The sequence below is a fragment of the Silene latifolia genome, chromosome 10 (genome assembly GCF_048544455.1).
Source record: "Silene latifolia isolate original U9 population chromosome 10, ASM4854445v1, whole genome shotgun sequence".
Lineage (NCBI taxonomy): Eukaryota > Viridiplantae > Streptophyta > Magnoliopsida > Caryophyllales > Caryophyllaceae > Silene > Silene latifolia.
This window is the reverse complement of record NC_133535.1, coordinates 123095313-123109564: the sequence shown is the minus strand read 5'-3', so window position 1 is coordinate 123109564 and position 14252 is coordinate 123095313. Positions and strand designations below refer to the sequence as shown.

At 37.6% G+C, this 14252-nt stretch overlaps 1 non-coding gene across 1 annotated transcript; it reads left to right on the top strand.

The window, feature by feature from the left end:
- Positions 1-323: 323 nt before the first annotated feature.
- On the top strand, positions 324-431 carry LOC141610148 (small nucleolar RNA R71). Its single transcript, XR_012528045.1, has one exon. It is a non-coding gene; the product is annotated as a small nucleolar RNA R71 (small nucleolar RNA).
- Positions 432-14252: the final 13821 nt, after the last annotated feature.

The following is a 14252-nucleotide window of genomic DNA, read 5'->3' as shown; positions in this document are numbered from 1 at the left end:
CGTCACAAACAATGATTTGGCTTGTTGAAGACACGATATTGAGTTGTTGAATGGAATCTTTAGCATCTCTTTCCGCCAATTGTTATTGAAGCAAGGCAATTTGAGCTAGCAAAACGGAGTTGTTGGAGGATTCTTCTTTACCTTTGGATGGCACAACTCAGGAATTGACATATTGAGCATCATGGACTGCCATAGACTCGATCGTGGCATGAGCAAGGTCGGTGTCAATTTGATCAAACCGCCCATTGTTGGCGGAATCAAGAATCCTTCGGGACTCGACACAACATCCATTGTAGAATGTTATTACTAGAAACCAATCATCTAGCCTATGATGTGGGCATTGCCTTTGAAGCTCCTTGTACCTCTCCCAAGCTTCATATAAGCTCTCAAGAGCTTGTTGACGGAATCCGGTGATTTGGCTCCTTAAAGTTTGAGTTTTCTCCGGTGGAAAAAACTTTTGATAAAAAGCAAGAGCCAATGTCTCCCAATTGGTGATTCCCAAGGTGGTGCGGTCAAGGCTATTGATCCATAGTTTGGCCTTGTCTTTCAAAGAGAAAGGGAAAAGTATCTCCCTTATTTGGGCTTGAGTGACGCCCGTTTGACGGATCATGGAGCAATAGTCACAAAAGTTTTGCACATGTAAATTGGGATCCTCCAAAGGACTTCCCCCAAATTGCTTTCTCTCCACAAGGCTAATGAAAGCCGGCTTGGTCTCGAATTCCGGCGCGGTAAATTGAGTAGTTGTGATACTGGCCGGAAGCATGGCCGCGGTGGGCTTTGAATGATCGGAAAGTTTCACCATCTTTTTGATAGTAGATGGTGGTGGTGGTGGTGGAGATGATGAACTAGAAACCTCCTCCTCTTCAAGAACTTCTAGATCGTCTAAGTAAGACTTTCTAGCACTTTCAACTTGGACGGGAGAGGTGGCTTCTTTTACTTCCTTCCAAAAACGTCGTCTTCTCCTAAAGGTTTTCTCGGGTTCGGAATCCGGTGAAAGCAATTCTCCACTACGAGAGGACCTGGGCATAAGACAACAGTTTCTAGGAAAATGATGAGTAACGGTCTCAAGGAACAAGTGTTCCTCAAGACAAAGAAAAACAAGATAGAAATCAACAATTCACAATGCAATAAAACCGTTTTCCCGGCAACGGCGCCAAAATTTGATAGGCTTATCGTGTACCTATGCAAAGATACTTTCCCTAGACACAAATTAATGTAGTAATAGGGGTCGAACACAAGGAAACGGGAATTACGTCGTGAATTGCTATGGATAGATTTTTATCAAGGTCGATTTCGTTTTTAGTTTGGTTTGGTTTGTTTAATGATTAACAAAGACTACGATGTAAATTATATAAATAAAGAGGAGTCTAAGGGGTTCGGGTCACACATGCAAAGGTAAATATATGATCATGATAAACTCAGTACTAATAACATTGTCAATTGCTTAGGCTTAGAGACACCCACCTTACGATATTAGTGTCAACCATAGGTCGGGTCCTAGAGAAACTCTCGTCCATGACTAGGTCGTCCTACTATACATGCTTAGTCTAATTCAATTCCGTGCCTCTCGACTTATAGAACGAATAAGCAAACTTAATCAAATGAATAGGGCCCTAAACAAAGATTAAACATTGTGGCACAAGCATGTGATAGAAGCAATATGAACAATATTATTATTAATCTATTTTATCATGTTATATACTTGATTTATGCATGGCTCCCCTAGCCCTTAGACTAGGAAATTTAGCTACTCATACTAAAATGTAAATTGCAAACTAAATTATAAGAAATACTAAACATGGTTGTATGATTTATATGGATTTGATAATATAACATGTAAAAGGAAAAAGCTAATGTAAAATGAAGTACTTAATTGTAAACTATGTGGTAACTAAAATAGTAATGTAAATTGCAAACTAGAAGTAAGAGTACCTTAATAGAGAATAACTTGTATAGAAGAACAAATTGTAACCAAATGCTTGAATGTATAAAATAACCAAATGTTTAAGAACCAAATGCTTAACAATATTGAAAACAAAATATGAAAACTAATGAGAGAATTATAATGCTTGAGGCTATTCTAAGGTGGAAATGGGACGTAAAATTGGATGCCTAAAACCTAAGAATACCTCTCCTATTTATAGGAGAGGAGGATGCAACGTAAATACCAAGGGGCATGTAACCCCGATCAGGGCCACCCCACCCCGATCGGGGTCGTGTGTTTCCGGGTAATTTCTCTTAATTCCTCTCTTAATTGCGTGAGGAATCCAAAGTTTATACTTTAATGCTCCTTAATCACCCGGGTAAATGCCTCATCTATGATCTTTAGAGCTCCCAAAAAGCATCCTAAGCATGTTGGAATCTTATGCTTTCCACCTTGACTTGGATTTGATCATTGGGCCTTGACTTTGGTTGTTGTCAACATTTGCATTATACATAATAATCCATCAATTTCTCCATGCAAAACCCAATCCAATGCTCCATGCTTAGTCCAACACTTGGTCTTGTTTAGCTTAGTGAACTTAGTGTATAAAATGATAGAAAAAAGCCTCTAAATGCTTAGATTCCTACAAAAACATGTTAAGACAAGCAAATACACTAGAACAACAAAAATTAGCTTATGACACTATGATAAGTGCTAAATAACAAATAAAATGGAGCTAATATAGGGGATGAAAGTATATAAAATATGCACTTATCAACGCTCAAGCTGCAGGGACCCACTATTGTATTCTACCGCTCAAATCTTCTCATTCTTGCTAAATTAATGATGGTGGGCCATTGTGAATTTACACCACCACTAATTAGCTATATTAATTGGAAAAAAGAAGTGAAAATGTAATTTAATAATTTGTAAACGTCTTTTAACATCCGTAGTATATCGTTTTTTACCGGTTTACTTTATAAGATTAATACGCATTTTATTTAGAGATCTGATATCTTATTTAATGTATTATTAATGAACTAAATTAGATGCATGTAATGATTTAAAATTATAGGATATTATTAACAATTTAAGACAAAACAACGTAATTTAATGTGTTCTTTGATGGTAAGTAAACTTTTTTTTCTATCTCTTAATAATATTATACTTAGTACATTATAAGATTAAATTAAAAGTACAGTCAATTTATACAAATAATCATATTCCAATCTAATAAATACCGTACTATAGTACGAGAACTACACTAGTTTTAATTATTATAATTCGTTTATCGTAATTATTATTATGTATGATTTAATTGTAAGGCATTCACATGTATTGAATCTGACATCTACTTTGACCCAAATTGTTTGCTAAAACACGTGTTAACCGACGTAGTCTAATTTCGCATGCTAGGATTAATCTATGTTTGTTGCATTGCATGCATTACATCGACGACATATCAAATATGAACAATTTCTCTAATCATTAGTAGAGGCCGCTATCGAGGCGGGCGGGATTAGGTGTTCGAATGAAAGAGTTTCCTAATACGTACCCTCACCCCTTACTCCAGTTATATCCGGACATCCGTGTCCATTGGCATCTCGAGAGTCATTCTAGACATAGAATGTTAAGGGTAACGAGTTCTTAGTGTTCATGTCATTACTTTGTGTCTTGACATGGCATGAGGTATTCGAACGGTTTCCAATTTTTCCACAATAAATTGGTGGCGACTCCACAAATGCAGGCTTATTCAACCTTTCACCGGTTTCAATGCCACACAAATCGGTAACGGCCCATGACGTGCTTTGGCAAACCAAGGTTCCGTGGGAGAAGTGTCGCCGCCTCAAAATCAACGCGCGGGTGTGTGCGGCGCGGGTGGCCCATGTCCACAATACCTCATGTGGTATAGTGTTATTATATAACTAAGGTTAGTTTAGTCTTTTTCCCCCCTAATTTTTGTTTCCCAAATTTATGTAACCTAAATCAAATATTCAACTAATTCTCTCCCTCTCCATATTTTCTAACTAATTCTCAATTGTGCAATTACTCAATTATCTATTCCTTCAATATTATTTTCTCATCTATATTAAGTCGCGATTTTTAATCAGAATCAAAGATCTATAAAATAATTAGAATTTATGGATCATGAAGCTTCTGACATAGTCATGGTTTATTGCAATTTAGCGTATAAAATTACAGTGCTCGATACCTTAAAGAAGCCTAAAGTTTTGATCCTAGAAATTTTTATACAAGATTCATTATGTAAGACAAAAAATTATTTTGACCACCTGTCTATCTATCTTTAAAGAGACCTTAAAAATTCTCCTTAAAACTTAAGAGTTAGGAGCATATGTATGAGTTGTATACTTGTATCCTAAAAATACACGGACATAAGTACATAATTTTTAGACCTGGTAAAATTTTACTTGATTCGAAGGACTTGAACCATACACGGCCCGACAACTAAACTAAGAACTTGAGATTGATCCATAACTCGAATTGACCCGATCATTATGGGCAGAATGTTAATTGGTCCACATAGTCCATTACCTGTAAATAATTTAATAATAACCACAAATTGTTCTATAAGACTGTTTTATAGCATAAGACCAACACATAACCCAAAAGCCCAGACAATTAACTTAATAACTCTTTTTTTTAATCAAATAACCAAAAGCCCCCAAAAATTAGTTAATAGACTTGTAAAAAATATATTTTATTTTGATAACCTAAAATTTTATTTTAATAATTTGTATATTTAAATATGTTAATTTTTATAATAAAATGTCGTGTTGTTAAACTAAAATTAAAATATAAATTAAATTAAATATTACCTTTGGGCTTCTCTCCTTTTGGACCAATCTATATATATATATATATATATATATATATATATATATATATATATATATATATATATATATATAAAAGAGAGTTTTTTCGAGTGATCTGAGAGCGTCCACATCATCACCAATAAATTTAGGAAAGTATAAATTTTGATGTATAAAATAAAGTGGAGAATCTTTTAATTATTATAATATGTATATTTCCTAAATTATATTCAAGTGATATTTCCAATTTTTACATCAAACTTTTACATTTCATTTGTCAAAAACATTTCGTTAAAAAATCATGAAAATAATATAATTAGCTTTGTTGTAAAAAATGTTATCACTAGAGTATAAATTTCATATTATTTGGACATATTAAAGATGGTGTAGTTCTTAATATATAAAATTGTGTTCATTTTAGTATGTTTTGTCCCACATTGGAAAATAAATAGATGTGGTGAACATATGATGCGTGTCTTTTATATGATGTTTTACACCTCATTTTACACGCATTTCAGAGCTCATTTATGTAGTTTATGCTACTATTTGCCCCATTTCGTCTACTTTCGTATTTTTATGTAATATTGCAGATTTATGCGGAAATGAGTAGATATTGAGCTAAATCCGTCCCCGAGTATCTTGCATTGCATTTGACATGAAGTATGTACGCAAGGAACAAGCTTGGTGCGCATTTCGAGGCCCGAAAGACTAATCCACGAAGTTTTTAAAGTAAAGTACCAGCTACAGTGGTCGATCGACTGATTCCTTTGGTCGATCGACCAAGGTACGAAGATCAGAAGCTACTGCTCAGCATAGGTTGGTCGATCGACTGAGCAACATGGTCGATCGACCTAACCGTGATTCAGACGTGAATAAGAAGATCGAGAATTCCAAAGCCCATGGTATTTAGGTTTTAGAAATAAGTGTTACGTATATTTCTATATAACGTAACTGACATTAAGCATTAATCATCAAGTCTTTTACCAGAAACTTTAGGGAAATAATTAGGGTTCTTAGATTATTGCTCTTTCATTAATAAAGTTCGTTTTGCAATCGGTTTTTGATCTCTCTTCTGCAATTCCTCTATACGGTATTCATCTGTTTCAATATTCAGTTTGTTTAGTTTCATTCGTAGTATAGAATTGCTAGGTTAGATCTCCCGAAACCGATTTATCGTTTATGTTATTTGTTTGTTTATTTAATTCAAGCATGAATTCAGTAGTTTATTTCATCAATCTTGTTGTTGTTTTCGTAATAATCATGAGTAGCTAAATTATTCGTGCTAGGATGTAGGGAATCTGTAGTTAGGCGGCATTAGAATTAACATGGCCTGAAATCGCGTGTTGGTCGATCGACCGCCATACCTAGTCGATCGACTGACCACGTGAGGTGTTACCTTCGTTTTAATTGATTTAATTCTATATTTGACGAATCGAGTGCAAGCGACTAGTTGAATGTTTAGGTTTTGACTGACCCATTAGATCGAAAGATAGGGAAAGTTGTTAGACCACCAATTAAAATGACTAAACTATGCTGAGATCGAAAGATAGGTAAAGTTTAGGTTATTAGTCACTTTTCAGGACGAGAGTCAGTAATAGTGATATTAGGGCCCCGTAGCGAGATCGGAAGATGCTACTTGTTAAGAGTGGACAGAGAGGACCTCTTGTTTTCCCGCCTTATGTGTTTGATTTAGACCTACTTAGTATGCTGCCGCCGAAACTATAGTGAACCGACCATCCTAGTACCCTTCTTTATATTTGATTTAATACATTTCTTTAGTTTAATTTATAATTCATTGCCTTTAGCTATAGACCAAATCAGAGCAAACCCCCACACATTGTTACCTTAGGACTAAATTTAGACAACTAATAATTACATCTGTCTCTCTGTGGTTCGACCCTGCTACCGCTATCTATAGTTGTAGTTGGAAATTATAAATATTATTTTTGGTGCATAACGACAGGCATCAAATTTTGGCGCCATTGCCGGGGAGGCAATTGTTCTAATTTTTAGTTGATTTATTTTAGTCTGTTTCTTAGTTTAAGGGACATTCGTTCCTTAAACTATTCTCATATTCTTTTTGTAATTTCTTCTTATGCGCAGGTCACAGGGTGGTGAATTACTACCGTTCAATCCTGAGATTGAGAAGACTTTGCGCAAGTTGAGGCGATCATCTAGGGTATTGCCGACAGAGGAAGAGCTGAGTACTCTGTCTAGTTACTACGAGAACGCTCTATTTGAGGAGGATCCACCTTCGTCTCCAGTTTCTACTTCATCAGCCGAGACAGTCACTTCTCCGCATTTTCTAGAGATGGTCAAGAAGCAACTATAGCTGATCACTCGGAGCCGACAAGTGCGAATCTATATAAGGGGTTCGAATTACGGAGCCGATAGAAAATTCGAACCGAAGCCTTCTTATATCAACTTGGTTGAGAGGAACCAAATTGGGAGCCGCAAATGAAGATGCGCCAAGCATATGGAGATATTTATTGATTATTCGCTTCTATACCCCCGCCGACCGGTGTGACCCAGGACTGGTGAAGGAAACCATGTTTATATTCTCTCTTCGTGATGCTGCAAGGGAGTGGTACAGAGACCTGGACCGAGCTGCTAATGGGATCACCGACTGGAATTCTTTGGCCTTGGCATTCTACAAGAAGTACTTCTCTGCTTCGAAGACTAATGCCATTAGAGCTCAGATCACGAGCTTTAAACAGGGGCCTGACGAGAACTTTCATGAGGCATGGGTCTGTTTCAATAAGCTGGTGCGAACCATTCCGCATCATGGGTTTTATAATGGGCTCTACGACGATCAGAGGGCTATCCTGGATGCGGCAGCCAGTGGCAGATTCCAGGAGAACATGGGAGAGACTAAGGGGTGGAAGATCATTGATGACTTGGCCACCCATAAAGCTGAGTATGGGAATTCCAGAGGAAATCAAAGGAGAGCTGCTGAATCTCCTTCTGTAGTTGCACTAGAGGCTCTCACGGCAAGGTTTGATAAGTACGAGTTGGGAGGAGCTTCAAAAGGAGGGATTTATCATGTAAATGTTGTTTCAGACGGTCCTTTCGTCTGTAAAAGATGTGGAGCTGAGGGACATGTTTCAGACAATTGTCCTAGTCCCTTTGAGTCTTGTGCTGCCTTTCAACATTACAGGCAGACAAACACTTATTATGAGCCGAATGTCCATCCGAACTTGAGGTGGAGCAGCCAGAATGTCTTGAATCCGACTCAACCTCCACAGCAGCAGCAGCAGAATTATGTGCCCCCTCATAAGCAACAACAGTTTCAAAAACCTCCTTATGTCCCTCAGCAGCAGCAGCAGTCCCAAAATTTCGATCTTGCTGAGTTGAAGAATTTGTTGCTAAAGGATTCTCAAGCTAGAGAGGTCGGGATGAAGATGTTGGAGAGCCAAATTGCCCAATTGGCTAGCAAGAATACAACTCGAGCTCCGGGACGTTTACCAACGCAGACGGACCAAAAAGAGACCCTTAATGCCATTACCTTGAGGAGTGGGTCCACCCTGGAGGGGCCTGCTATGGTTGAGGATGTCCCTGAAAAAAGTGAGGCGGAACCGAGCAAGAACAAAGCCGTGGTAAACAGTAGCAAGAAAAAGGCGTCTACCATGTATATCAGTCGATTGACTGATACACCCGGTCAATCGACTGAAGCACGCAAAGAAACAGCTTCTGTTCCTATAGAAGTCAGTTGATCGACTGACCAACCTGGTCGATCGACTGACCAACCTGGTCGATCGACTGACCAACCTGGTCGATCGACTGACAGCGTTGCTGAAGGTGATTCTTTTCGTCCTCCAATGCCTAACAACTTGAGGGACCACTTGTTTCGGGGTACGACTGCCCCGAAAACATTGAGGCAAGACCCGAATGCTGATGGGTCAGTCCCGGTTCCGAAATACGACCCTATGTCGATTAATGGTTCACATTTGAGACGGTCTGAAGAGGGGTCAAGCTACAACAAGGAAAAGGTTGTGGACTTTCAGCCTAAGTCCACCGATGCCGGCATGCGAGATTTAGAGGAGAGGGCTAAGTTACTTCTTAGAGCCCCTTATCAGGAGAGATTGGTGCCGACGAAGGAACATGTATCATTTAATAAGTTTGGAAAGGTTATTCGTAGCTTAAATGTACAAGTTCCTTTCTTTGAATTAGTAAATCAAGTGCCTGCTTACACGAAATTCATGAAACAACTTTTGTCCAAAAAGAAGTCACTTGAAACTGTGCATACTGTCGCACTAACTGAAGAGTCTTGCTCTTATTTGACCCATACTGCACCACATAAATTAGCTGACCCGGGTAGATTTTCCGTTCCTTGTAATATTGGTACCTTCTCAATTGAGAAGGCATTATGTGACCTAGGAGCTAGCATTAGCGTTATGCCTTTGAGTCTAGCTAGGAAATTGAAATTGACTAGGTTTTCAGTCATCGATATGACAGTACAGATGGCTGACCGATCTGCGGTCCAGCCAATAGGAGTCTTAGAAGACATTCCTGTTCAAATAGGAAAGTTTTTCTTCCCTGTTGACTTCGTTGTACTAGATATGCCTGAGGATGCCCACATTCCCATCATATTAGGTAGACCATTTCTGCACACTACTGGTGTAGTTATCGATGTAGGTTCAGGAACTTTGACCTTTAAAGTGGGAAAGCACTCTATTGTCTTTGCCCAGACAGCTAAGAAGAAAGCTCCCATGTGGCCAATAACTTGTAACATGGTTTCTGAGAAGAAATCTTATTTTATACTTCCTGGTATGCCTATTCCTGTTGTGACCCCTCCGCCCCAGATTGGGAGCAAATTGGAGGAAGATTTGTCTATTTCTGATATCGCAGGAGCTGGTTTGGGGAAGGAAGAGCCGCTTGTTGCTCCAGTTGTGAGGGAGCCAATCGTCTCAAGAGGCGGCTTAGGATGTCTTAGCTATGGCACTGATGAGGAGCTTGAAGATGAGCCAGTCAAAGTGAGGGAGTTCGACTTGGACTTTGATGAGCCAGAAGAGGTCATTGCTTGGGAGGATGATGAAGCTGTTGATCCATTGAGTTCTGTGGATGTTGGAGTTGAGAAGAGTGCAGCTGAGAATATGAGCACTGTTGAGGCTACCTCTAGTAGCCAGAAGCCGACCAAGTGGGTCATTCCGTGGCCGTTCTTGATCAACTATTAGTTGATCGAATGCTTTTCTAAAACATTGTTTTTATTGCTTTCGTTAAACTCTTTTTATTGCTTTTGTGTGCGCGAGACGTTCGCTCTTTTAAGTTTGCTTAGGATTTTATACATTTTAGACTATTGCTTTGGGTTTTGCGCAATTTTGGGCGCGTTATTGTGTGTAATTGCAAGTTTATAGACCTTGATAGCTCAATTTATTGAGCTAATTAGACGAAATCAGAAAGTTACAGCAGGTTTCTCAGTCGATCGACTGGCCAGTATGGTCGATCGACTGAGCTGCGCATCTCAGGAATTTCTGTTCCTGTTCACTCTGGTCGATCGACTGGGTGATGTGGTCGATCGACCGCCCAGAGCTGTTGTACCTGTTTTCGACCTTTCCCCTACTGTGTTAGGTCGTTTTGCGGAATTGAGGGAGTCTTTTCTCCACTTTATTTTCCGACTCATTTCTGATTTCTTCCATTTTCTTAATTTTGCACATAATTTTACCGTCCCGATTTTGCTTTCTCGATTTTATGCGTGGTATTGTTTGTCTTTTCAGGCACTTATTGGTAGCACTGCTGACTACTGAAACCTCCTAGCTCACGCTGGTTTGGGGAGGTTTCCTTTTGCTGCGCTTAAAGTCTTGTGAGTTTCCGAGTCCTATCTCATGTCATTTTTATTTATTTTAACGCAAATTCCCATTTCTCTTTTATTTCATTATATGATTTTGCACAATGGGGACATTGTGCGATTTGGTTTGGGGAAGGGTTTTGCGTTGCATTTGCTAGCATTCACGTTTACATTTTAGTTTTGCATTGTTTTTTTTTTATTATTTTTCCATACATACAAAATTTCAAAAAAATTTCAAAAAAAAAAAATTTCAAAAAATTTCAAAAAAATTTCACGTTTATTTTTGCATATAATTCGAGTCGGAACGGTATTATTTCAATGATGACATTGCATTTGCATTTGTTTTATGCCTGAGCCTTGCTAATTGACATGTTATTAGTAGAATCTTATTGAATATCTACGAGTTTTCGTTAAATTTCTTGCTGAACTTGAGACTTGACTTTGATTTTTGGCAAACTACATCATTTTCTGAGGTTTAGAGCTTATAACTGGTGACATCCATGACCAGTTCATCTAGGATGTGAGTAGTACTTCTTATGAGACATGTTACATCAATTTGCATAAGTATGAACTTAATCTGCTTAATACCTGTATGCATTCGGTTTGTGGTTTGTTGACACATGTGGAAGAGGTTTCCTTTTCTCGTTTTACCCATAAGCTCCACACTGCCAAAAATAGCCTTTTTGTCCCGTTAACCACATCCTACATTTAGCCTGCCTTTGTCAAGCTAGTAGTTTATGTTCTCGGGATTGTTACTACGTTTTTGGTGGCATATGCTCATTTTGAGATGATGATTGGGAAGATGAAAAGGAATGAAGAAGTTGAAAAAAAGAATAGAAAAGAAAAAAAAAAGAGAAAAAAGAAAAAAAATGATTCGAAAAAGAAAAAAAAAAGAGTGTTGTACTGTTTGAAACGGTCGATCGACTGCCCGATTTGGTCGATCGACTGCCACCCGAAAGAGAAAAATCAATTCACATGATTCAAGTCCTTATTTAATTGGCGATTTTTGCTCCCATGTTGCATTTTTATCTTATGGGGAGTTGATTGATTTAGTTTTATGGAGATTGCGAGATTTGTGCTAATCATTAGCACAGGTTTTATTGAATTTTGAGCAAGAAGTTGGATGTTGTCATATGGTTCTGTTTAGGTACTAGCTTGATCACCTGTACCTCCACACTCCCATAATTATCTTTGCCTCTTCTTACCCATTACCTTACATATCCATATATACCTCGGCATGTGTCATGGTCATTTGATTGGTTGGAATGCATATGTACGGTTGTAGAGATTACTTTCATATTAAATCGCAGGCATGTTCTTATAGGTCGTAGTTAGGTGAGCGTCTTTACAATATTACTTCTTTCTATCTTTACATATATTCACCTTGTCCTTATTTGAGTGATTTGAGCGACCCGTGAGAGTCCAATTTGATAAGTCTCTACAGTTGACGGTTCAGCAGTTTTTAACGACTCCATAACTCGTTTGCATGATTCATACGCTAATTGATTGTTGGTTATTGCATTAAATTGGTTTAGGCTATTCGGTTTGCATTTCGCTCTGAGATTGAACTCGTTCCATTAGGTTTTAGGATCGAGTCTAGTTCTTACTTGGGGACAAGCAAGGGTTTGGTTTGGGGAAGTTTGATGCGTGTCTTTTATATGATGTTTTATACCTCATTTTACACGCATTTCATAGCTCATTTATGTAGTTTATGCTACTATTTGCCCCATTTCGTCTACTTTCGTATTTTTATGTAATATTGCAGATTTGTGCGGAAATGAGTAGATATTGAGCTAAATCCGTCCCCGAGTATCTTGCATTGCATTTGACATGAAGTATTTACGCAAGGAACAAGCTTGGTGCGCATTTCGAGGCCCGAAAGACTAATCCACGAAGTTTTTGAAGCAAAGTACCAGCTACAGTGGTCGATTGACTGATTCCTTTGGTCGATCGACCAAGGTACGAAGATCAGAAGCTACTGTTCAGCATAGGTTGGTCGATCGACTGAGCAACATGGTCGATCGACCTGACCGTGATTCAGACATGAATAAGAAGATCGAGAATTCCAAAGCCCGTGGTATTTAGGTTTTAGAAATAAGTGTTACGTATATTTCTATATAACGTAACTGACATTAAGCATTAATCATCAAGTCTTTTACCAGAAATTTTAGGGAAATAATTAGGGTTCTTAGATTATTGCTCTTTCATTAATAAAGTTCGTTTTGCAATCGGTTTTTGATCTCTCTTCTGCAATTCCTCTATACGGTATTCATCTGTTTCAATATTCAGTTTGTTTGCTTTCATTCGTAGTATAGAATTGCTAAGTTAGATCTCCCGAAACCGATTTATCGTTTATGTTATTTGTTTGTTCATTTAATTCAAGCATGAATTCAGTAGTTTATTTCATCAATCTTGTTGCTGTTTTCGTAATAATCATGAGTAGCTAAATTATTCGTGCTAGGATGTAGGGAATCTGTAGTTAGGCGGCATTAGAATTAACATGGCCTGAAATCGCGTGTTGCTCGATCGACCGCCATACCTAGTCGATCGACTGACCACGTGAGGTGTTACCTTCGTTTTAATTGACTGACCCATTAGATCGAAAGATAGGGAAGTTGTTAGACCACCAATTAAAATGATTAAACTATGCTGAGATCGAAAGATAGGTAAAGTTTAGGTTATTAGTCACTTTTCAGGACGAGAGTCAGTACTAGTGATATTAGGGCCCCGTAGCGAGATCGGAAGATGCTACTTGTTAAGAGTGGACCGAGAGGACCTCTTGTTTTCCCGCCTTATGTGTTTGATTTAGACCTACTTAGTATGCTGCCGCCGAAACTATAGTGAACCGACCATCCTAGTACCCTTCTTTATATTTGATTTAATACATTTCTTTAGTTTAATTTATAATTCATTGCCTTTAGCTATAGACCAAATCAGAGCAAACCCCCACACACTGTTACCTTAGGACTAAATTTAGACAACTAATAATTACATCTGCCTCTCTGTGGTTCGACCCTGCTACCGCTATCTATAGTTGTAGTTGGAAATTATAAATATTATTTTTGGTGCATAACGACAGGCATCAACATACTACATAAAAATAAGTAGAATTGTCCACATCGAAAGATTAGTATAAGGTGGGTGATTCTATAATTATAAATAGGAGGCATACTTGGAACTTAGGCATCAACCCAAAACCTTTTGAGTCTCTTAAATATTGTCTTGGAGAGCTCTTAAAAGTTCATATCATTATATTTTCTACCTATAGATTTTATATGTCCCATATTGAAAAATAATATAGGTGTGGTAAATATACTACGTTTAAATAATATAATTAGAATTGTGTTAAAAAAAATCTATCATTAGAGTATAGGTTCATATCATTTACAAATATTTTAATTATGATGAAAAAAATAAAAAACAAACGTATGAATATTAATAGATAATATAGCATTTGCTTATTATTAAATCGGGTTGGATGTCGAATTAGGTTCAAAAAATATGGTGTACTTTTAAATATGTTATTCGTCTCACATTGAAAAATAATGTAGATGTGATAAATATACACTACGTATAAATAGTTGAATTGTCACACATCATAAGATTATCATAAGGTTGGGTGATCCCATGATTATAAATAGGATTTATCCTTGGAACTTAGGTACCACTCCAAATATATTGAATCTTTCAAAGTATACTTATTATATAT